The sequence below is a fragment of the Vanessa tameamea genome, chromosome 17 (genome assembly GCF_037043105.1).
Source record: "Vanessa tameamea isolate UH-Manoa-2023 chromosome 17, ilVanTame1 primary haplotype, whole genome shotgun sequence".
Taxonomy (NCBI): domain Eukaryota; kingdom Metazoa; phylum Arthropoda; class Insecta; order Lepidoptera; family Nymphalidae; genus Vanessa; species Vanessa tameamea.
In genome coordinates this window covers 1,418,311-1,443,791 of record NC_087325.1, presented here as the reverse complement: position 1 = coordinate 1,443,791, position 25,481 = coordinate 1,418,311, and the positions used below count along the sequence as shown (strand labels likewise).

Genomic DNA, 25,481 nt, shown 5'->3' with positions numbered 1-25,481 from the left:
AGGACAAATCAAGCATTCTTTTAATGGGCCATATTCATATGACTTATTGAACTTGCCTAGATACGTTGATGCGGAAAACAATAATGCCAATAATAATAATGATGATGTCCGCAAAATCCACAACAGCGCGTTTTTTAAGACATTTTATGTCTCACACAACCACTCTGTGGAACCAGCTTTCGCCGTCGGTTTTTCCGAACCGATACGACTTGGGAACCTTCAAGAAAAGATCGTACTCCTTCCTTAAAGGCCGGCAACGCACCTACAAGCCCCCGTGTTTGCAGATGTCCATGGGCGGTGGTAGTTTTCTTTCCACCGGGTGAGCCTCCTGACAAAAAAAAGCCGCAAATTATAATCGACTTGAAATATAAAGTAATCAAAAATACTTTTATTCGTCGTTTTATGAATTGTATTTGATGTAAAGCTAGCGCGAGTTCGGAATGTAAATCGTACCAAGAAGAGCCGACAAGAAACTCAGTAGGTAACTTTTCCAACATTCAAAATACAAAGTTATGTTAATTAATTATCCAGCGACACTATATCCGTGTTAGAGAAATTCGGCATACAACCCGTCTTGCAAGCACGAGAGGGTTCCAGATAAGACGAATGTTCCAGAGTTTTCAGTAACAGTTGCCATTATATTTACAAACAAATTTAGAAACCAGATGGCTTACTGACTAGAACATATGAATGTTGAAGATTGTGGGTTCAAACCCAACCACTAATAACGTACGTGTACCCGCGACTTAAACAAAAGAACGCCCACGAAGTAGCGGGCACAGCTAGTTCTAAAATAAAAGTATTCTAAGTTACTTCTTATTACATCAGCTATCTGATGGTGGAAATCTCGTCAAAATCGGTCCAGTCATTTCAGAGCTTAGCCGGAACAAAAAGACAGACAGGCAGACAAAAAATTGTAAAAAATGTTATTTTGGTATATGTATCGTGTATACATACATCGCATTTTTTAAAAAGCGGTTCTTTTAATATTACAAACAGACACTCCAATTTTATTATATATATTTATAGATTTATACGTAATTTATCTCGTATTCAAAGATAAAAGAAAACATCGAGAGGTACCCGTGTGTTTGAGAAAGTTGTGTCGCACGTGCATCCACCAACCGCCATTTTTTTATTGGCTTTCGAGACAGATAAGCAGACGGCTACACGATGGTAAGTGGTCGCCGTCGCCCATTAGAGTAAAAAATGCCTAGGACTATTCTTATGTCTAGCTACAAAAAGGACATATTGTACGCAGAGAGAAGATTGACGAGGCGAGAATGTGTCTAAGGGAACACATTCCACCAGCAATGGGAAGCAAACAAATTTCTCTTACCAAATAAAAAAAATGTAGATTTTAATTTAAAATGCATAAATGCATTATGATATCTGAAACGTTGTGCTCGTGCATAATAATGATTTGAATCGATTGTCGGAACGAATACAGGGCTATTACTATGCTAAATTATTCCGATAAAAAAAATCTATTTCGTTGTTCTTGAAAGCTTTCTGTCATGCCAGTAGCTGATGACATTTATATTATTTCAGTACGATAAACCTTATTTTACTTGTAATAAACACTACTTATCATTACGCTAGAAATTCCATACTAATAAATGAATTACGAATAAATAAAATTAAGTTGTCTGTATGTAAAAACGTTTGAATTTTTGCATGATACCAAAAAAATATTTTTTTTATAATTTTTGTATTTCTTTCAGTTGGTCGGTCTAGCTCTCGGTTTGTTCTTCAAGAGTCTTCTAGTGAATATATGAGGTTTCTTTCATTTTCAAAAAAAGAATTAGGGAGCAACGGAAAAAAGTTAACCAATAAAAAAAAATCGGGCAGGACAAAGTCTGCCGGTAATACATAGTAGGAAATATATACAGGTTATTTTAATAAGTAATATTCTGTATCACGAAATTGTTATTTATTAAATAATCTCTTCATTGTCTAAATCTACCCATGCATACCAATAAATACAGAACAACACGTAAATCACAAAATATAACAAATATAGTACAATAATACAAAAAATAAAATTCCTAAAATATACTAATATATATTATACATAGTACATATAGGCTATAAAAAGTATGAAATGGAATACTAATGTTCCATTTCATACTTTTTATATTATAATAGCTGCTTTTAACCTAAAATAAATGACCCTAATCACATATGGGGATTTGTCACTGGTCCAACTTTACACATACTAAAACTACTAAACAACTACCTCGTGAAACCTACCCAGTTAAATTTAATAGCTCGTTGAACATTTAACAAAATTTTGGCGCTACAAAATTGCCTTCAATCCTGAATGTTTTCCAAAAATTGATAGTGCAAACGATACTAACCTTATGTGCGCTTTATATAAGATAACTTTTCCTGTGACACACTCTAAATTTCCGCACATTTACCGTTTGCGAATAACGACACCTGCTCTTTCAGAAGACTTTAATTTGCTAAAGGCTTATATATATCAAGGAATATTCTGTTGAAAATCAACGGTTTTCAACATCGCTTTATGAATAAATTACTTAGAGATTGACTTTTTGATTTTGTTCGATTACTTATTTGAAATTATATCAATTATAATATAATATACTACGATTTTTTAATTTCAAATTTGGAATAGAAAATATCGCTTATACGTAATTGAAATTATTTTTCTTTAAGACGTTAATAGTCCAGTAATATCTATATCATGGTAAATGTCGCTCGCAATGGGTTCACGACCTCCAAAAAAATCTCTAACTCATTTTCTACCATAGATTATGTATACATAATAAAAAACATAATCAGCCTGTAAATTTCCCACTGCTGGGCTAAGGCCTCCTCTCCCGTTGAGGAGAAGGTATGGAGCATATTCCACCACGCTGCTCCAATGCGGGTTGGTGGAATACACATGTGGCAGAATTTCGTTGAAATTAGACACATGCAGGTTTCCTCACGATGTTTTCCTTCACCGCCGAGCACGAGATGAATTATAAACACAAATTAAGCACATGAAAATTCAGTGGTGCCTGCCTGGGTTTGAACCCGAAATCATCGGTTAAGATGCACGCGTTCTAACCACTGGGCCATCTCGGCTCTTAGATTATGTCTGTCTTTAGTCAACGACTCCGATCTTGTGAGTAAGTAAAAATGTATTTGATACAAAAAAAAACAATCCATTATTTTTAAATCTACATTTTGGACACGTGTTTGATGATATAAAAATCATCATCATCATTAACACGTTCACAGTCCCCGTACATAAAATATTTTTACACGAAGAAAGTTTCGTTTTCGTTAAAAACTCTGCAGTCATAAAGCTGAATTCGTTTCTGAGATAAGCCATACTAATCCATACTAACCATTAGTATGGTTATATCATAAATGCGAAAGTAACTCTTGTCTATCTTTCTGTCTCAAACGCTTTCAGAGCTAAGCCAGTGAACCGATTTTAATGATATTTAGCACGAAGTAAACTTAAACCCCAAGGAAGGACATGGCTTATTTTTTTTAATTCGATGATGATCGATGATTTGTGTGCTATGAAATTTTATAACATTTTTCTAAAAATCTTCGGGAAATAAATAAAATTTTTTTGCGAAAAGTCTTTTGTTAGAAAAAAAATTAAATGCCAAGTGTTTATCACGGTAGCGAATCTCAAAGGGCCCTCGCCATTTGTGCTGGACATTTTATAGTGCTTGCGCAAACATAAATGCACTCTCTCGGTACAATAATCCAGCACGACTGGAGAAAATTCAGGCTAACGTATTTACCGACTTTCTGAGATATGGAAACAAAAACTGCCAAATTCGAAGATTCGAGCTGCTACCGACAATTTACGTCTGAGAGGACAGTTATTGGCTTAACAAGACCTTTTGATCGGCCTGACCCGGAAATTGAACCCAGGGAGGGTTCTATAGCACAAGGTCAACAGCCTCATAATTTAGCCGTTAAAATAATGATACAGGATAGATCTAATCATAAAGTTTTTACCCTTTCACGCTAAATTATTGGCGTGAATACTAATGCAAAATTACCTGACCAAAGGGCGTAGTGCCTAATCATCAGATATTTTACCGCCAAACATCAATACTTTGTATTATTGTGTTCCTGATTACAAGGTGAGTGACATAGTGTAAATTCAGACATAAGGAATATATCGCCTTAACTCCCAAGGTTGGTGGCGAGTTGGTATGGTTTAAGAAATGGTTAATATTTCTTATAGCACCAAAGTCTATTGGCGGTGATAACCGGTTACCATCGAGTGGCCCATTTGACCATCCGCCTAACTATTACATAAAAAAAAAATAACGTGGAGGGGCCTTCGTGAGCGAACAGACCTGTATATAGCAGTTACGTCTATATACATACTATCAGTCTGTATCTTTAACTGTGAAAATGGCTGAAAATAAATTATTAAAACCTTCAATTTTATCCCATAAGATCCCCTGTCTCATAGATTGACTCATTGTAATCATTAAAGGTACCTTTATGACTATTTGCGATGCATTAGTGAAGTATCCTATGGGACTTGATGAACACTTACCATCTCCGACTTCATTAGTTTATCTTAGTCCTTTTAAAATAATTAGTACTTCTAAGTCTATTAACTAATGAAATCTAGTTAGAATACATACTTGTAAATACACTTACACATACAGTGAACTCTTATGTTTGAATTTTTATTTCATGTGAATAAAAACTAAAGGCACCACCATTTTTGTAATGCTGATTCTACCGAAAACTTGCAAGATACTTTGCAGTAATATTTCCCCAAATACCAATAAATATTATTTACCTGCTCAGAGAGTTGATATAACTCAATGGATAGAACATGTGGATCCTAATCGGAGATCACAGCCAAACACGTCTGGCTTTATATGAGTACTTAAAGTTTTTAGGTAGACATACTGGTAATTGGGCCATATACCGATAACTAGGTATTGTGCACCCCTTGTGTACACTGGCTTTATTGTATGTGTATACTGGTTTATTCACTAAAACCCGAGTATCACTAAGTGCTGCTGGTGTGGCGTTAAAGTATGTGATGAGTCTGACAGATTTGCATAAAGCACCACTACCACCAAGAGGTCTTGATTAAACTCACGTCTTTAAATTCTGTTCGTATCGTATGAAATTAATCCACATTTAAATTGCTTGCTGATGCTAATGATTGTCTGATAAACATGACCAAACCGTTTCTAAAACAGTAAAAGTTCAACATTTATGAACTGTTACTTTACATAAAAAGTGGACGAAAAATATTTTATAAATAGCTAACCACATTTCTCATGACGCTTCGCCACTACACGACATCAATTCGCAATAGCTTCAAGTATCAAGTGATGTAAGACGTGATCGGGATGTTGATTTGAATTGAATGCAGACATTCAATACTCTATGCCCGCCTACATTTGTAGTCGAATAAAATATTTTATACGATGGAATACAAAAAGGAAACTTTTTAGACATTTTTTTTTATGTTGTATTTGGTAGGTGGCTGGTAAGCTGGCCTCGATGAATTTGATGGTATTACTGCCCATAGACATTGATGCCGTAATTTTTTAACTTTTCCTTATATCGCCAATGCATCACCCAGTACAGGAACTAAGATGTTATGTCCCTTGTGCCTGTAAAATATTAAAAAATATTATTGAATGACTAGCTAAATTTCTTATCCGTTTTTATTTGTAAAGTAACTCGTTTTATGTGACTTCGTCCACGCATATATGTATGTATATTGTATTTATTTCACATTTTAAATGTTTAATAATTACTTGATCTCAACTGGGGATGAATGTCATAAAGGGTTTTTTTTTGTTCCATACACTAAATATATAATGTATAATTATAATCATAAATGGAACGAATTGCCTACAAAACGTTTCATCACCTATTTACTCCATTGTTAGAACTTCTAAAGACATTCTTCCTTAATGAGTGCCTACGTTATAAAAGAACTTAAATACTAACGAAATGTCATACTCATTAAGTAGTTTTGTCCCAGTAATGATACCTCAACCAACATTAAGTTTCTTCTTGGCGGAATCTTAATTCCAAGTAGCTTTTCACTGAATTAATGTTTTTAAATTAAAATATAATTTGATTTTGAACATATTACGTTACGTATTCTAGAAGAAACTAGTTGGTAAAATATATGATATAATTTCTTGTTCCTAATCGAATATTACTTAGTATTGTAGCAATTTCTCCAATGCACTTGGACAAGTCTGATGCAACACTTGCAAAGCTTCTTATAGAGTAACAGCTGATAGCTTAGTTTGGGAAACATTTCACTGACAGTAATTTTAACTAATTATAATTTTAATTCTAAATAAATTATAATAGCATAAATTGAATCTTAAGTACTTACGATATTGTGTTATTTTTTTTCATTATCTCGTAGTTGCCAAAGGTCAAAATCCTATAACAAGAACACGAGTTTTGTCTTTAATTGCTTATGATGTAGGTAGGTGGGCGAGCAAATGAGCCACTTCATGGTTCAGACAATGGCGCCTCAAGAAAAATTAACCATTCCTTACAACGTCAATGCGCCACCAACCCTGGGAACACAGATGTTTGTCCCTTGTTCCTGTAGTTACACTGGCTTAATCACCCTTCGAGTCAGAACACAACAATACTGAATACTTCTATTTGAAACATAAAGTGCGCGAAGTCGTTGTTAAAAATTACAGCACAGAATAAAATAGCTTTGATTAACTATCGACGAGTAACCTTTTATTGCAACGTGTTTTTAGTATTCCGTTAAGCGCGCCAACAGTGCTGGAACACTAAAGCGTAACAAGTTTCTGCAAATATTGGAACCGACGTTCTGGCATGAAGCCAGCACAAAAAGCCGACAAGTGCCTTCAGCTTGGCCATCTGGGTTGGAGGTATATTTCAATTTAATCAACTATAAATAACATGTCATACTATATTAATGATATCAATCCGGCTACGGAAGGACCGATCAGTCAATTATTTTGGAATTTATGTATAATAATGGCTATGCTTCGGTAGGGATTATGCGGGTATATTTGAGTGGATGTAACCCACTGGTACTTATCCGACCGTTGAACAATAATTATTATTTATAGTGCTGTATTCTGGTTTGAATGGCAAGTGGCAGTTACAGGAATACGTGACGTGATATCTTAGAGAGTTACCTTAGGTATTATCTGAGTTGACAGCGCCAGTGTCTTGTGCAAAATGTAACTTACCATTGCCATTTGCTCATCTGGCTTCCATATATAAATATATTCTATTATCATAAAGCTGAAGTTTGTTCGTTTGTTTTTGATTGGACGCGCTAATTTTAGGAATATTCGGTACGATTTAAAAAATATATCAGTGTTAAATAGTCCATTTATCTAGCAAGGCTATATGCTATATACCATTAAGCTACGACCAAAAGTATCAATGAAAAATATTGCAAAAGCAAAGAAAAATTATGACCTTTGAGACCTTTCATTGCGTGCGCTGCGTAAACAGTAGAAATTTGGCAAAAAATCATGTATAAATGAATTTATAGTATAGCCGAGCAAAGTCGGGACGAGCAGCTAGTTAATATATATTAAATATACAATAGAATACGAAATATATTTTACTGAACAGTTTAAAATATAAACTCACTATGAAAAATTAACTATAATTAAAAACTTGGGGAAATATTCATACTCATTTTGTAATCCTATTTAAATTATTAAATGTAGTTGTTTTATGAATCGGATTATCATATTGTTCTACACAATATATTCATAAATAAACATAACATAATCAGCCTGTAAATTTCCCACTGCTGGGCTAAGGCCTCCTCTCCCGTTGAGGAGAAGGTATGGAGCATATTCCACCACGCTGCTCCAATGCGGGTATTCCACCAATATATTCATCATAACTTTAATAAGTGAAACAAAAAATAACTCGTTAATATCGTAGTGCTATATAAAAAAAAATATGTTTCTTATTAAGAAGAATTCGCAATAAGAATATCCAAACGGCTAGAGAAAATTTATTTGTAAGAACTCCTTCTGATACGTGAAGATTTCCTTCACCGCTATTTCGAGATAAATTCGATTACTTCACATGGAAAATTCAGCGGCACTTGCTGGAACAGCACCTGCGACCAAAGGTTTTGTGTTCATACGTCCCTTTCACTTTGAGCAATACGCAAATCCACGCTTTTTTTATTTTTAATGAGGATCTCTTAATATGATAGATTAGTGATATTTTTTAGAATATAAATATATGTTATTAAGTGCTGTTTTTGTTTGTTTACAAAAAAGAAAATTAATTGATTTATATACATATATGTAAGAATTTAATAATATCTATAAATTAAATAATTGAATGTTGCATAACAGATTTGAATGAAGTTGCAAATGTTTATGAATATAAATCTTCTGAACTTGTTTATGTAACAGAATATCTCTTGAACGGTTGAACCGATTTAGAAGAAAATTATCGTGTGTTTTTGAATAGTTCGCTGGATACCTTAGGTTGACGTTTGGCGTTACGATCGAGACGTCAATACAAATATAATACTTATAGGATATAGTATACCCTAAAGCAATATTGTTAGAAAATTTAATTGCAGCTAATGAAAAGTCTTACCAAGTTTCCATGGATTAATATCATATAACCATCTCGTATTTCCCTCAGGGTGCATTATTACAAATTGCTTTATGCTAAATCCATGCTGAAACTCCTCGCTAACGCACATAGCTCATTTAAGAACATGTTCTATTTGTAACAAGTAATACAGGCATACATAAGCTAAATTATTAACCCTAAGTAAATAATAAAAGTAATTGACTGTAAACGCCCCACTACTCCCAATAAATTCTCCTCTTTTGAGAAGGTTCGGAACTTAGTGTATACACATATTGTTGAATTTCAAATAGGACATGCAGGTTCCTTCTTTTTTTAAATACTTATAAGAAATAACTGTTAGAAATGTCTACCATTTCTTACATTGACAATATGCTACCAAAATTGGAAGCTAAGAAGTTAGGTGACTTGTGCCTGTATTTATATTGAGTAAGTGGGTGGTACCCAGACTGGTGGTAACCTAGCACGATATAAGTTGTAAAGGCAAACTACGCACATCAAAAACTTTGTGGTGTTTGCTCGCGGTGGAACCCGCAATCTTAAGATTCCAGTATTTGAACCACTGAATCATCTCAGCTCTTAACTCTTACAATCTATGCAAGCTAACAAAACATTATATGTGGAAGTTATATCAAACGATATATGAGTTGATATGGCGCAGTGCGCATTTCTCTGCACGTTAAGTAAAATATGTTACTAAGAAATTTTGTGAAAATTATAGCACATCGCATCAGAATATAATACGAAATATCAACTACACAAGAAATTCAAGGGTTATTTATTAAACGTTGTATACGAATGATCACAATTCTGAGCATTAACAAATTCAATTGTTTCTTTAAACAAATGTAATGACAGATATAAAACAAAAGAAAATTGGTAAACGTGGTACAATATTTAAAAGTAAAGTTACTGATCTGTTTACAAATTTACAGCAATGTACGACTTGTCTTTTTTATTAATACGACAATAAAATTAAACTTAATTGAAGTGACAGCACTTTGAGGATATACATTCTGAGCTACAGAGCGGGGCTTAGGAATTTAGCGCTTGAGCTCCGGTCAGTATCGCATCGGCTTACGGCAGTAAGAGCACAGAGACTGCATTCGAGAACGTTCGATGTGGCCGGAAACATTATAAGTACTTATTTATAATATCTTTAACATGTTTTAGATTTTTAGTATGTACATATTATAACATGTCGGAACTATAATCAATAACGAATTAATTATTTAAATACGTGGATAAGCAAACTTAAGTAACTATCTTGGTGGTATAAATACCTACTATCAGGTATTCTACCGCCACGAACCAATGCTTAATATTGTTGTCTTCCAGTTTGAAGGGTGAGTGAGCCAGTGTTACTACATACACAGGGGAGATAACATCTTAGTTTCCAAGATTAAAGGTGCATTAGCGATATAAGCATCATCGTCCATCTCATGACATAAAAAACAACGTTTAATTAGACAGAAAATTTATCCTGCAATAAAATTCCACCCGTATTTATCTTGTACATATTTTCTATCGAATATGTCTTATCTAATGACGAATAATTCATAAATATTTGCGGTATTTGTTCTAGGATATTAACATGCCATTTTCCAGATGTAAAATGGAATATTAAAAAAAGACAGTACAATATAAACTCGGCACGTCTGAAGCTACACGCTCACTCCACTCGCAGTGCACTCAAGTCTAGTGCTGACCCGTTTTTCCATCTTTATTGAGTTAACGCGAGTAGTGGATCCGTTATACACTTATATAGTTGACGCCTTTTGTCTGCTTCTGTTGTTTGGTACGAAATATTCGAGTTCTTTAAGAAATTGACGTTTTCTTAAGAAATACAAGAACTGTTTTGTATAAATATGGATAATGGAGGCTTACGTATAAATATTTATTTTTATGTATAAATTCGTGAGTGTTTTTTGAACTTGATTAGTATATTTACTTGGTGTTTAAGTCTTGGTAAGTACTACCAATCATATTTTACTGCCTTCAATATCACTTCGTATTGGTTTGTCGTTGAAGGTTTAATAGTCTGGGTAATGACTACTTATCATTAGGCGTACTTGCTTGTCCGCTTTACTATTTTTTTAAAACAAAAAATATATATTGGAACACAGAAAGGATTTCGGTATTTTTTATTTTATATTACTATTTTAATTAAATTTATATTTAAATAACAACTGTTCTTTTTTTAAGATTACCAAAAATTCAAAGGTCAATAAACTCCAAATCATATTATGATAACTCTAATATCTTACGAATATATATATTTACAAAATACATTCATTACCCGCGGGATTCATACACAAAATACGTGGTATTACCAGCGGACAGTAACTGTATGACACGTACTTCTCACGAGCCACATACACAAGTCAGCTATTTCCCAAAGGCAGGGCACACGAAAATACCAATGTCCCAATGGTCGCAACATTATACGAAAATTCCACATTATTCTTGATAAAGGTTTACTCGAATACGAGATAAAATGCACGCCTTGGGCTTTTCAAATTCGAACTAGCTAACTAGAGACCGGGAAAACCTTAGTCAATTTAAATTCAAATTGCTTTAATCTATATTGAATCATTATTATTATTACTTGTCATTATTCAAAGAAAAAACTACCTTCAAATCGGAAATGAAACTCTGACCTAAAAACCAGCGAAAGAAGTGATTCGTCTTTTTTATCTAATTTTGTTTTTAATTCTACACTAATTGTATTTGAACTCAAACCCAATCGTTTCTTGCATATTTTTTTGATTAGTATAAAAGTTATTTTTAATGCTTTTCTAGTATGAAATATGAAATCTTTGGCTTGCTTAGCTACCTCTTACGAGATGCTGAACAAATCCTTGATATTCATTTTGTTTTCAAGAACGGACAGACTAATGAACATATGACTAATAATATAAATAAATAAACATTAACACTGCCAATGGAAATAGTTACCATCGTTGAATATTATGAAATATATTTTCAAAATAATTTCAAACGTGTTCAAAAATTTTAATGGAATAAATTAACTTTTCACTGTACGAATAAACACAACTTTATAAAAATGAATGCAACTGTTCGGGAACTATGAGCCCCGACAAAGTTTTAATGTATCTGTTAGAGTTATGCTAGCGTAATGTTGGCGCAACGAAACACAGTAAAATAATGAACTCGTTTATTATTTAAATTCACTAGTTGTAACTTGGAACGCGCGTCGGTTTCAATATTCGACCGCACTGGCCGCCTGCTGCTCGAGAAGTGTCGAGTGCGCCGCTCAGCCGGTGAATCGTTGACTCTGTCGAGCGCCGACAGAGGGCGCTAGGTTCCAATGACATTTCGATGTCATTGTTGAGACATATTTATATAACACAGAAAGTATGTTAATATTAAGTACTGGCTAGGGTTAGCGCCGATAAGCCTTGGAACGACCACATGAAAATACAAGCAACCATATGCATGTTGGATTCAAATATCAAGGACGAGTGAGCCAATAAAATTACAGGGTTATGAGTCATCTAATATTAGATATCATTTAACTACATTAACAGCCTGTAAATTTCCCACTGCTGGGCTAAGGCCTCCTCTCCTTTTGAGGAGAAGGTTTGGAGCATATTCTACCACGCTGCTCCAATGCGGATTGGTGGAATACATATGTGGCAGAATTTCGTTGAAATTAGACACATGCAGGTTTCCTCACGATGTTTTCCTTCACCAAGCACGAGATAACGACGTCCCCACTCCTAATACAAGTGATAATCTTAAAAGGAGGGGTGAAAAGGAATTTTAGTAATTTCTTAGTTATATATAGAAAATAAAATATATCACATTGCTATGCCTATTTCTTGAGGACGACTAGCTAAACGCGCAGGTTGGATTATAATACAGAAGTGTGCCTAAAATTTCTGGGTCTCACTCACTTTAAATAGCATAAGTAGAACTATCTCGTATCAGATAAATGGTTTGTAGCAGACCATAATTTGGCAAGAAAGCGCTGTTGGTCCTGCGGCTAAGCTTTCCGTGTCATATCGTCGTCCCATCGGACTAGGAGATTGAAGAAAATATGAATGCAGGTAATATTGTCCTGCCTGATCTCTTTACGGTCATATCTGATTTAGTCTTATAAATATATGTGCTTAAGCAAACAGAGAGTACATCTGTGCGCTTAAATTTGATATTATAAAAAAAACACCGTCTATATGACTCCATATCAATTTATTTGCTGTCTATAATTTAGACGTTATTTCTCTTAAATGCATAAAACGTATTTTTCTATCTCTTTGTGGAAAGATAGAAATGAATAATTTTACTAAAATTCACAAACCCATCGATGAAAGTGAGAAATTATTTCAACCACAGCATTCGATGATAACGTTGGATTAAAAACGATATATAAAATATCATATTTACGTATTCATAACACGATCTTTTAATAATATTCGGAAGAAAAAGCCGATCGGAAAATATCCTTATTTGCAGCTGTGGTGTGTAAAATATTGCCTCATAGTATATTCGAGTGAGTTTCGAGAAAGTGTAAATATATCGAAAACGAATTATTTTTCATACTTAACTAAATTAATCGTTGGTTTCTGGACATTGGTTTTGTGGAACTCGTCTGGGAAGATCCCAAATAACATGCAACAATTATTCCACTGACAAACAAAAATACAATATGTTGTACGTACACTTTGTAAATACGTCATTAACGTCAGCAATAAATACCAAAATCAGTCAACAAAATATGCAATATTACACTAACTTTATGATTATCAAATTAAAAATTACCACCATTTTGGAAAAGAAAATATCCGATTAGATGAGAACCGACGAACGAAAATTGGTGTTTTTTTTTTACTAAGCTTGTAGTTCACAAATTTTCATTACAACAAAGAAATAGCCAGAAGAATAGAATATATTTCTTACCATTCCAATATCTTTGGGCAGTGGTGACCACTTACCATCTAAAAAACACTCTTATACCTGTATTATTTTTTATTCACAATTTCATTAAGTGCTCTTACCTCTATACGATAGTCATAAGTAACTATAAATAAATTATTCTGAAAGTGTATTTACTAGACTTGAACACAAAAACATTATTTTGCTCGGTATAAGAGCGTGTGTGGCGCAGTCTTAATTAGATAGAAAAACCAGCACGAGGGTCTTTTAATCTATTTATTAAAACAAAGTGTATATACATATTTACTGGTGTCTTGTAATTTTTATTAAAATTTATAATCTCAATACATAGTCTTATATATTATATGTGATATATTTATAAGGAATTAATCATTCTTGTATTTATATTTTTGTATTATAGAATTTTTACTAATAATTATTTATTATAAGTCGAAAATAAATATTAGATCTCTATTTATTTAATTTTGTTTGGTACAAAGTTAAATAAATAGAGATCTAATATATTTTTCTTTATTTTTTTTTACATTAGTAGCTTGTAAATTTCCCACTGCTGGGCTAAGACCTCCTCTCCCTTTGAGGAGAAGGTTTGGAGCATATTCCACCACGCTGCTCCAATTCGAGTTGGTGGAATACACATGTGGCAGAATTTAGTTGAAATTACACACAAGTAGGTTTCCTCACGATGTTTTCTTTTACCGTCGAGCACGAGATGAATTATAAACACAAATTAAGCACATGAAAATTCAGTGGTGCTTGCCTGGGTTTGAACCCGAAATCACCGTTTAAGATGCACGCGTTCTAACCACTGGATGTGTTTGTACCAAGTAACTCGATGTATTTATTTACTTTTTGGAACGTTACGAAAGTAAGTAAATCTAACTAATATTATATATGTGAAAGTAACTGCCTCTTCACGCTTAAAACGCTGAACCGCAGAGTGAGTGAGTTAAATGAAATTTTGTACGGGTATAGTTTCAGTCCCGGGGAAGAACTTAAACTATTTTTTTTAATTCAGTCCTCGGTGGGTAAAAGTGGTTGTGACGGTTTATGTGCTATAAGGTTTTGTAAATTTCGCGTGGTAAAGGTTCAGCTAGTAAAATATAAATATATATTTTTTATTATTCAATAAAAATATAACTATAAATTTTTGCGCGTTTGAATTTATCTCGTATCTGCCAGTGACAGTCCCGTCAAAATCGGTCCAGCTATTCCAGAGATTAGCCGGACTAAACAGACAGACAGACAGACCAAAATTGTAAAAAATGTTATTTAAGTCAAACGTAAATATTTTAATTAATCTGAGAATGCGAACATTTGGCCGCTGATCATGTGAATTTGAAGTATGGATCGATCCAATAAAAATGCTTCAAAATTATTTTACTGTTGCGTTCAAATTCTACCTTCAAATTTTAATTTTATCTAAATAAGTTTATATGTGTTTAGTGCGATTGTAATTATGTGTGAATAATTATAAGCTAATACGCTTAAAGTAATTTACTATTGGTAAAAACGTGTTGCCGGAGTTAGCAGCTCTCAAGGAAAATTAGTGTATTCGTAGTCACAACTTCCAACTTCGACACAAGCGCTAAATAAACTAGTATTAGTAATATAATAATCGCTGGTACTTTGCTTAAATACTAATGAATCGTATAGGCGTGTGGGTTACGCTAAACATAAAAATTATAAAAAACTGTTACAAAAAAAAAACATTAAATTTTTTACTGGTCTGTCTCGAAGTGTCAAACTTCGAGACAGACCAGTAGACACTCAATAGACCATCAATTCGAGCAACAGTTAGACACTCAACAGACCATCAATTCGAGCAATCTTTACCGAAAACATGAAGGACTTTTTAAAAAAAATCTACGATCATACGCATTGCAGTTTAAGTTTGAAAGCAAAATATATCAGACATATCATAAACGATAAAGTACTTTATAATGACAGATCGATTAAAAACCTAATAACATGCGTTCGCAATTCAAATCAGTTAAATTCCTAACTGCATTAAATTCAAATTTAAATATCTTATATGCTTTAAGCGTTGAGGACATTAAACAGTTATTCAAAACACCTGAACCACTCATCAAAGCCTCGTGAAGCTTGAATAGGGCTTGACAAGTCGTTTCATCCATAGAAACTCTGTCTGCCTCGTCTAATATAGTCATAGTCTCTTTGAATACAAAATAATTAGTGGTACTTTTGTCAGCTTTAATCATAATAAAGGGAGATATATGACGTCACTTTTTTTTTCGTACCAGGTACGGGGTGGTTCTTCTAACTTTAGCTGTGTAACGGCGGACAGCTAGATAAAAAAATATTTTTGTTGTCTCGTTGATCTAGATGCTACTTTATGATGCAGCAGATTAGCAAAGAGCTTATAATTACTTTGTAGTTATTCTTTTTTTTTTTCGAAGTTCCTTTGTTTATGAACCGATTCGAATATATATTTTTTGGGGTTTTGGGTATAATTTCTATAAATACCTATTGTTTTTTTTATGGGGTTGAATTTTATTACTATTTGTTTTTGCAGATAATTATTGTGCTTTTGTTATGGTACAAATTTGATTTTAATACACTGTGGATTGGAAACATATAAATGCACGTTAAGCCGTTGGTCTGGCTGTGTCATATTTGCCCTAATAGCAAGTTACGGCGGAGGAATAGAGAGCATACTTGTGGTTACGCCCACTGTGCACTTAGTATATTATAATATATTAGGGAGTTCCTCCTTCCCTCTTTTACAGCGCGAATAACTGCATCGTTTATCTTTATCTTGTGGCTAGATATAAGCACGCATATTTCGAGGTCCTGGGTTCGAATCCCAGGTCGGGCCGATAAAAGTTATTGGGATTTTCTACTAAAAATTCTCAGTAACAGTCCGGAATCTGAAAGCTGGAAATGTGTATACTCCCGAGTCGAAAAGCACGTTATACAATGAATCCAGTGCTTGAACAAGAGCTCATCATATCCTACATGACCGGAAAGATCTGGTCATGTCGGATATGCCGTCCCATCAGATTATGAAAGTGCACCTGAGTTTACGCACGTACTGTACTATATTATGTCCTGCGTAGATGTCTCAAGGGATTGTTGTACCTTGACATTGGACGCCGTGACTGAAACGACACGAATTGAATTTCGTAGTGAAAAGAAAACAATCACCTTAGTCGTGTTTACAACATACTGGAATAAATATTATGAACACAAACATTTATATAACATTCCATTATATGAATATGTAAATCAATTCATAAATAAGTTTAAATATAATTTTCAATTAATCGAAACGATTGGATTTCAGATTAAACCACAATCTGATTAAAAAACTCACTGAATTTATTTGAGAAATTTATATAGATTTACTAGCTGAACCTGCGGCTTAACCCGCGCACTATAAAACACAACTAACTCCCGTTTTACCCCGTCGACTTTCGTAAAATTCTTAGCGGATTGTAGATATTCGAAAACCACTCAGGGTGCTACACCCTATAACGAACCTATATGCCAAATTTTCAGTCGGTAGGTGCTATAGTTTCTGAGTTTTCGTGATTAAACAGTGAGTGGTTTTTCGTTTTTATATATTTAGATTAGTATTATATTACTTATATTTCGGTTAAAATTATTAATATTATATATCAGTATATTATAAATTATGTTCTCCTGTATGTTATCGCTAATCTCAGAAGCAAATGTTGTATTTTCATTTTCATTCCACCCACAGAGCCACATTTCATAGACAAACTGATTCACGCAATGAATATTTTCTGTTGTAACGTTATAATTATAATTGGCTTCGTTACAGATACCCACAAAACAATTTTACAAAAACTAAACTTCTCAGCTCAAAATTTCTCGCAATTATATTGTATATCGCTTATAAAAGGTATTTACTACGAAATGGACCATCTGGTCGTATCCTCCAACCATATTTATTGGCACCGTATGAAATATTAACTGCCCATGCGCAACCAACGTAAGAAGTAATCTCCCTTGTTGTAATAACACTGGCTCACTAAAACTATAAAGCAGAACACAACAATACTATATAGTGTTATTTGGTGGTAGATGAGAGAGTGGTACCTACACAAACTAAGTAATCATTACTATTAATATTTGTAATAACGAATGAAATGTCAAAGTAAGATATCAATTAGGCAGCGGATGATTTTTCCGTTTGAAACATAAATCACGTCTTATCCATCTTATCTTCAACAAACCGCAAGCCGTAAATTGGACAGACTTACGGATTCTACGACGAAAAGAACGTTTAATAAATTCGTTTTTATTAATACTAAATTTATATTTGACCTTTTGCTAATAAATATTTTTATACTAATTTTTTTTTTTTTTTTAAATATTGGACAACATCACATACATTACTCTGATCCCAATGTAAGTAGCTAAAGCACTTGTGTTATGGAAAATCAGAAGTAACGACGGTAACACATACACCCAGAACCAAGACAACATAGAAAATTAATGAACTTTTTCTACATCGACTCGGCCGGGAATTGAACCCGGGACCTCGGAGTGGCGTACCCATGAAAACCGGTGTACACCCTACTCAACTACGGAGGTCATCAATTTTAAAACAGATTTTTCGAATTTCAATGGTTATATAAACATTTTTTAAATCTATCGTTTCTAATTATTGCATTTATATAAACATCTATAGCTCAGACGGACCGAACCCCTATGACACGCTCGTGACAACTCTAGTAGAATATGTTCCTGTCAGAGGGACGATGGACATGTCTGACACGAGAATTTTCTTACGACTCATTAGAAGAACTAAGCCTGTTGCTACAAATTGTATATTTTGTACAAAGAACAAACTCCCTTTCGTTTTTTAAATTAACTATAATTGGTGACTACGCCCAATTAAAAAACATAAATATCTTTTGATCAAGAATCGTTATAACGGAGGAAAATTATTTTAATTTTTTGTGTCAATATTGAAAATATTTATATACAAAAAAAAGTATCCACCGTGGGGAAGCTAGCAACAAAAAACTACCATACCGAATGAAGAATGAATGAAGAATTAAAACGTACTTCAGCTCACACATAATCTTAAAACTACGTCCGTTTAGCATACATTACCACTTGTAGTAATTGAACTGTAACAGTGTTACATACTTTAATACATTACAAATTCCTCTGAACCAAACATTAGCGTGATTCAGAAATTTTAATTTCGAAACCATAATAAAAAATAAACTACTTAATTCATTATGGAAAACTTAAGCTCTAATTCATGTATTTAATTTAGAAGAGTTGCACATATTCATTTATAAGAAAAATAAAAATCTATTATAAAAATAAAAAAAAAATCTATCATCTATCACCTTTTATAAACAAAACATCGCAAAATTCTAGCCATAACAATATAATGTTTGTATAATGCTATAAATTTAGGTACGATCACGTAGGAAACATTACAGGAACGAACGTCAATTATATGCCTCCTCTTGGGTTACCCTTTTCGTATGAATACAGAATAATTTCTTCGGCTGAGTCTCAGTACTATCCTGGTCGATCTGCACTAGTAATACAAATACATTAATATTTTATACATAATTCTTTATTAAAGTTTAGATGTAGAATTTTTTTTATAGCTATAATGTCAATCAAATCATAGTATTTTGCCTTTATGTCTTGTGGATGATGTAATGAACGGCAATTGAGTATAGATATATGTATTGTAATATAATTTACAATATTTCATTGTTACGACGATATTACAGTGCGAAGTTAGAATGGCGACTGGCGACAGAACATATAATAATGTATTCATTGACAATGTAGCATATCGAATATCGATTTGTTTCTAGGTGCCATTATGGACAGTGATTTTTGCTTACATTAATAAAAGATAATACGTAGGCACAGTATTAATCCTGTCAGGAGTTGATTAAGTATTAAATACTGTTGATAATATCGTACATGAAAACTAAAATTAAAGAAAGATTGGATAACAACTAAAAATAATAACAACGATTTTTTCCTTAGTTGCTTGTATTGTTAAAGATTCATTCTCGAATAAACTGAACCCGTCCATTAAATAATTTATAATCATGATTATTATCAACGGATTAATTTAAGAGATGTCTAAGAAATGTTATTACTATCTATTAAGAGATCGTTAATCCAAACGATGGCTTACCTTAACAAAATAATTCCATCGTTACCTGTAAAGGGTAAGGAAAATTTGTGCGGAAAGCTCTTGTTACATCCCTGATTGGCAACATCTTTTAACATTTAACTTGGACATTTTTATTAAAGACTAGCTGTGCCCGCGACTTTATACGCGTTTAAATTTAGCAAAAAGTTATTGTTGTAGCCTAAGTTATTCCTTATTATATCAGCTAGCTGCAAGTGAATGTCCCGTCAGAATCGGTCCAGCCAAACAGACAGACAGAAAAAATTGAAACTGTTATATTGGTAAATATACCGTGGTATACATATGTATTTAGTAAAAAGCGGTTATTTTGATATTACAAACAGATTCTTTAATTTTATTATATGTATAGAATAGATATAATATTTTCAGTATCTAATAGGATGAATGAAAAGCTGTTGATGAATACTCAATGCTCAAAAACACCCATGGAATCACCAATACACATAATACATTCGCACTGTGGGAACTAAGATGCTTACTCTTTAAATCGGGATACGTTAATACCAAGTATTGGTGGTAAAAGAACCGAGATGGCCCAGTGGTAGGAACGCGTAACTTAACCGATGATTTCGGGTTTCAAACCCAGGCAAGCACCACTGAATTTCCATGTGCTTAATTTGTATTTATAATTCATCTCGTGCTCGGCGGTAAAGGAAAACATCGGGAGGAAACCTGCATATGTCTAATTTCAACGAAATTCTGCCACATGTGTATTCCACCAACCCGAATTGGAGCAGCGAGGTGGAATATGCTCCAAACCTTCTCCTCAAAGGGAGAGGAGGCCTTAGCCCAGCAGTGGGAAATTTACAGGCTGTTAATGTAATGTAATTGTCGGTAGAATATATGATGACCTTGCACAAAGCCCTACCCCCAAATAAATACGAAATAATTACTCTTTAAATATTAATTTTCTTCTTTGATCTAATATAATTGCTCAATGTATTCCTTTGTTATCTTATTTCTGTATCTTGTTGATTTTGTTTCATAATATCTCTCAAGATTTCAACGCTTGAAGTAATCGGAGGCATCAAGTGAAGAATAAAACAAAGGAAGTGCTTTCTACCGGCGTACATACTTAAATGAATTTTCTTCGATTTGCAATGTTGTTATTTATACCTGAAAACAATTGTCTTGCCTGCGCGATTCAAAAACCCGATTTAATTGATTAACGCCATCTGTTGGTGATAGCTTGTAATATACTCACTTAAAACAAGTTCGTTTATTTAGTTTGCAATTTTTTTGCTTTGATCCGAAAATTGTACAATCAGTTTGTAACTATTACAACCATAAATTATACACAATGATTAGAATAAAAATATTTTTTTAAATAAATGACCTTTCTAATAATCTTAAAACTTCTGAATAAATATACCTAATATTATTATGAATATGTATTTTACCTTATGTATTACCTTATGTATTTGTTTGTATGTAGAGGGAATCTCAAGATTGATGAGCCAATTGTAAAAAAACTCAAATTATCAAAATTATTCTTGAGTGGTATAAATTATGTTTATATCATAGATATTAGCCAAGCTACCACAATGTTTGCCTAACAAGAAACACTTCTTAAAGCTTAGAATATCGTTAAAACATATCATGGGTTCCTAATTATATTTAACCAAAAATTTATGGCTGCAAAATTTCAACGGCCCATTTCGCAACGACAAAAAAATTTTGACCATTTTTTAGCAATAAATTCCATCCTTACCAAACCGGGTGGGTGTCTAATTGATTTCAATACATAGTTTAAAGTTTTTTCTATCCAGTTAAGACTTATTTCTGAGCAAACTGACCCAATCTCTGCTTGGGGAGAAGGTTTGTAGTTTATTGGACAATGTTTTTATTCGGGTTGGGTGATAAACATGTTTCATAAGTTCAATCGACCCATGTTTCCTCACGATTTTTTGCTTCACCGCCGAATATTTATTTATTTATTCATCAACCTTATCACTAACATTACAGTTACTTATAACCTAATGCGATAGTGAGGCATTATCTAATTAGAATATAATTACAAAAATAAAAAAGACCTGACATACATATTTAAACTAAATTAAAATTTAAGATATAACAATAAAACAAGACAACAATAAAAAGACTAAAAAGAGCTTATAATATAATATAAATAAAATAATTCTAGCGAGTTCACTGAACTGACTCGAACAAATATCTATGTTATTCTGGATTTCGTTAATAGTACGAATCGCTCGCGTGAGAGGCGTTTTGGCCAGTAGGTTGGTCCTGGCGGTTGGCACTGACAGCAGCGGCGGGCGCCGCCGTCTCCACACGTAGCGGTCCGGAACACAAAAACTCAAGCACCGTAATACTCCATGGTTGTGCTCCTTGCCACGGAGTACTTTAATTAAATACACTATAAGTGCAAACTCTCGCCGCACCTTTAACTGATTGTACCCGACCATACCCAGCACGAACAATGTTGGGTACATAAGCGGGTACAAAGGATATATCCCATACAGCCTCCAGTACAAGTGGCGCGTGAACTTGTACTTGTACTTGCGTGAATATGAAATGAATTACTAATAAATTCAGAATATAAACATAGATGTCCTTGTTCAGCTTCGAAATGTTTTCACCATCACGTATATTCGTACGTGACCTATTCATATCATCAAACTGCAGAGTGTCTGGTTTCAACTGAGATTGAGTCAATATAATTATACGTATATCGTGATTAATACCTTAATAAGATTCCAAAGATCTATAGGCCATCAATTATTTACCATTCGGCGTATTTGTACTTCATTCCTCGCAAAAGTTATATTTTGTGACAATATAATCGTCTTAGAGCGTTCTAGAATTATTTACAGTAATGGAGGACCACAGAATAATAATTTAGACGAGAACGACAATAAACAAACAGTCTCAAGGACAATCATAGTAAACAAAATTGGTAAAATATATTGTTTAAATAACAATGCTAAGCATGATTCTAAATTTAAACGTGTTCCAAAATTTTTACTATTATTTAAACCGAATCGAAAAGAGCGTACTCTTTCCTGAAAGGCCGGCAACGCACCTGCAAGCCCCCCGGTGTTGCAGATGTCCATGGGCGGTGGTAGTCACTTTCCATCAGGTGAGCCTCCTGCTCGTTTGCCACCTATGACATAAAAAAAAAAACATCGAATTTATACGTGATTGTAATTTCCAATTTATAACTGAATTTTATGATCATGATAAACAATTTTAAATTGAAAAGTCCAACACAGGTCCTAGTAATCAAATCTAAACCGAGCCTTAATGAACTGTTAAAGCCAGACGCAAACCGATAGCAATTTCAATGAATTTGAAAACTATCTATCGGAGATATGCCAAACGTTCAACATTCAGAGAAATATTCGACGCCAACCCTCTAACTTCTACGTTATAGATGATTTGCAACGGTCGGTTCGTTCGATAGTGATTGTGAGACTGAAACCGGATTTATCGTGTAAGGGGATTTGTTTAAACTGCAGGCTTTTGAGAATAGTGAAATCGAAAATAACATGTGAAAAGGTAATGTCGATAGTGAGAGGTGAATTTTGTTTTTCATTGTTAAAAATTAGACGATGATAATACTGTAAAGTCTTCGGGCGTTTTCTTATTATTCCGACGCTTCTTTTGGCTGTTTTTTTTATGCTATTCATAAAATATTTTCGCTTCAAACATTTCATTCAGAAACATCTTTAGATAAATTAAGATAACATAAAAATTTGCCGATTATATCGAGGCTCCGAGTAACAAAGAATGTTGTTATATTTACTGATTTCGCAAAAAGACGACGTTGTAAATATTTGAAGTTCTTATATATGGTTATTCAAGGGTCGTTCGGAATTTTATTAATAAGAATTTTTGTATTTTTCTGTTTATTCAAAGCTAAATTTTATTTTATTTTATATTATTTTAAATTACCAAATTAGAAGTTAGATGTTCGATACTCTTGCTGTCATCTGTATTTATTAATTAAAATAATAAAAACACTCAATAATTTAGACGAAAAAAAAAACACTTTCACTAGAACTTACTCATAAAATAAAGCTTCATAGAAAATTATTATTGTCTTTTGAATTTTTCCAATTTGAAGTCTACAAAACTTAATTATTTTAACCTTGACTTTTAAATGCCAAATGGCAAACTCTTCAATTACTGCGAGCCATTAGGCAAATAATTATTAAATTGAATCTATAAATTGTATTATCGAATTAAGATGGCAGGTATTGATTGGTTGTTAGGAATTGTTATTATAAAAATAGTTTTTGGAATTTGCCTTATGAAATCAGCTTTTGTAGGATTCTTATTTATCTATCGAAAATCTAAGAAAATCTCATTCTTTCCTTGCCGTGGGCTCAACGGAGCTCACCTTATGTGAAGCCATATCAGCTGCTGGTTCACGTGCTGGAGGGCTGATCTGATAGCGGCTGATCGGTAGTATACGGTATATTTTACCGATCAGCCGCCATCAGATCAGCCCTATCAACTTAAGCCACTTTCCTTTTTCTGATCTCGAAAAGGACGTTTATGCGTTTCCCAGACAGAGAGTAAGGTATGCGGGACTTACCGGCGCCGAGTGCGTCGAAACTACTACTACACTAAAAAAACAGCGGCATCCACTACGTCTCTGTGATAGGGTTCACGGGATCAATTGCACCTTTTACCGTGACGGCCCGACGGTTGGCTCTAGGGGTATCCCCGGGATAGAGAGAATCTTCTAGCCCGGTGACTATTATGTTGGGGTATGCCTATATCTTGTCCCTGGCCCTCTTTGGCGATGTGGTTAACCGAAGATACTCTTTTCATGCACCCGATTTGCCCCATGGCCTCCTTCTGCGTTATGTTCTTGCAGAAGGAGACCATCTCCTTCCAGCTTCTCTCGCTATCAATTATGGCGTTGAAGGCGCTGAAGTTTTGCCTATCAAAGAATTCCGGTTCAGAAAAAGTCTACTTTTTATGAAATTTTTTAGTATTCTATTATGCTAAGCGTTGTCATTTTTACGTCAATTTTATGTTATAAAAAGTATTTAATATTCATTCAGAATCTGACGCTGTTGGATACATAATAATGATCTCGAAATTTATGCAAAATGAATATAAGTAGAAACAAAGTTGCTTTGGATTTGACGTCGACTTGCTTGCGATTTCGTTTGCCGAAATTATTTTGTTTGTTTTACATAAATTTACATTATACATGTATACATAGATCACATTATGTATTTTATGTGTATTTGTTACAACTTGCTTAACTGGCTTACGAAAACGAGAAAATAACTGCTTTCGACGTTCGTATATATTTATTGTATGCAATAATTGTATATTAAAACTTTTGCTACATATCAAACGCTATAATTGTATTATGAAGTATTATGTAGAAGTAAGAATTCATGCCTCATGGTCGCTGAAATATTCTTCTAGTTTCCCTTACGTGATTGTTTAATGAGTAAACAGGACAAGAAATATCCACATTCGCGTTTGATACAAGGTTTTTCACAGCGCAAATATTGAGCCAGCATTATGTGTAAATAAAGCTTATCATTAAAATTTGCTGTTCATTTTATATTTGATACATTTTCAGATATTATACAGATATGTATATAACATATGGTTTGTTTATGGTTTTTTCAAACGCTTGTATTTTTTATATATTTTTTTTCCTTAGCAATACCTTTGCACTAAAAGTGAGTGTGAATGTTATGATACAAAATCTATGGTTTGCATGTTGAATTATTGAATAAAAATACCCTATAAAAGCTAAATAAAAATGCTTACTTTA

General features: G+C 33.4%; 1 protein-coding gene across 1 annotated transcript in view; it reads left to right on the top strand.

The window, feature by feature from the left end:
- LOC113394794 (potassium voltage-gated channel protein Shaw-like) overlaps positions 1 to 25,481 on the top strand; it is a 262,752-nt gene that overhangs the window by 154,974 nt on the left and 82,297 nt on the right. The window lies entirely within an intron of this gene.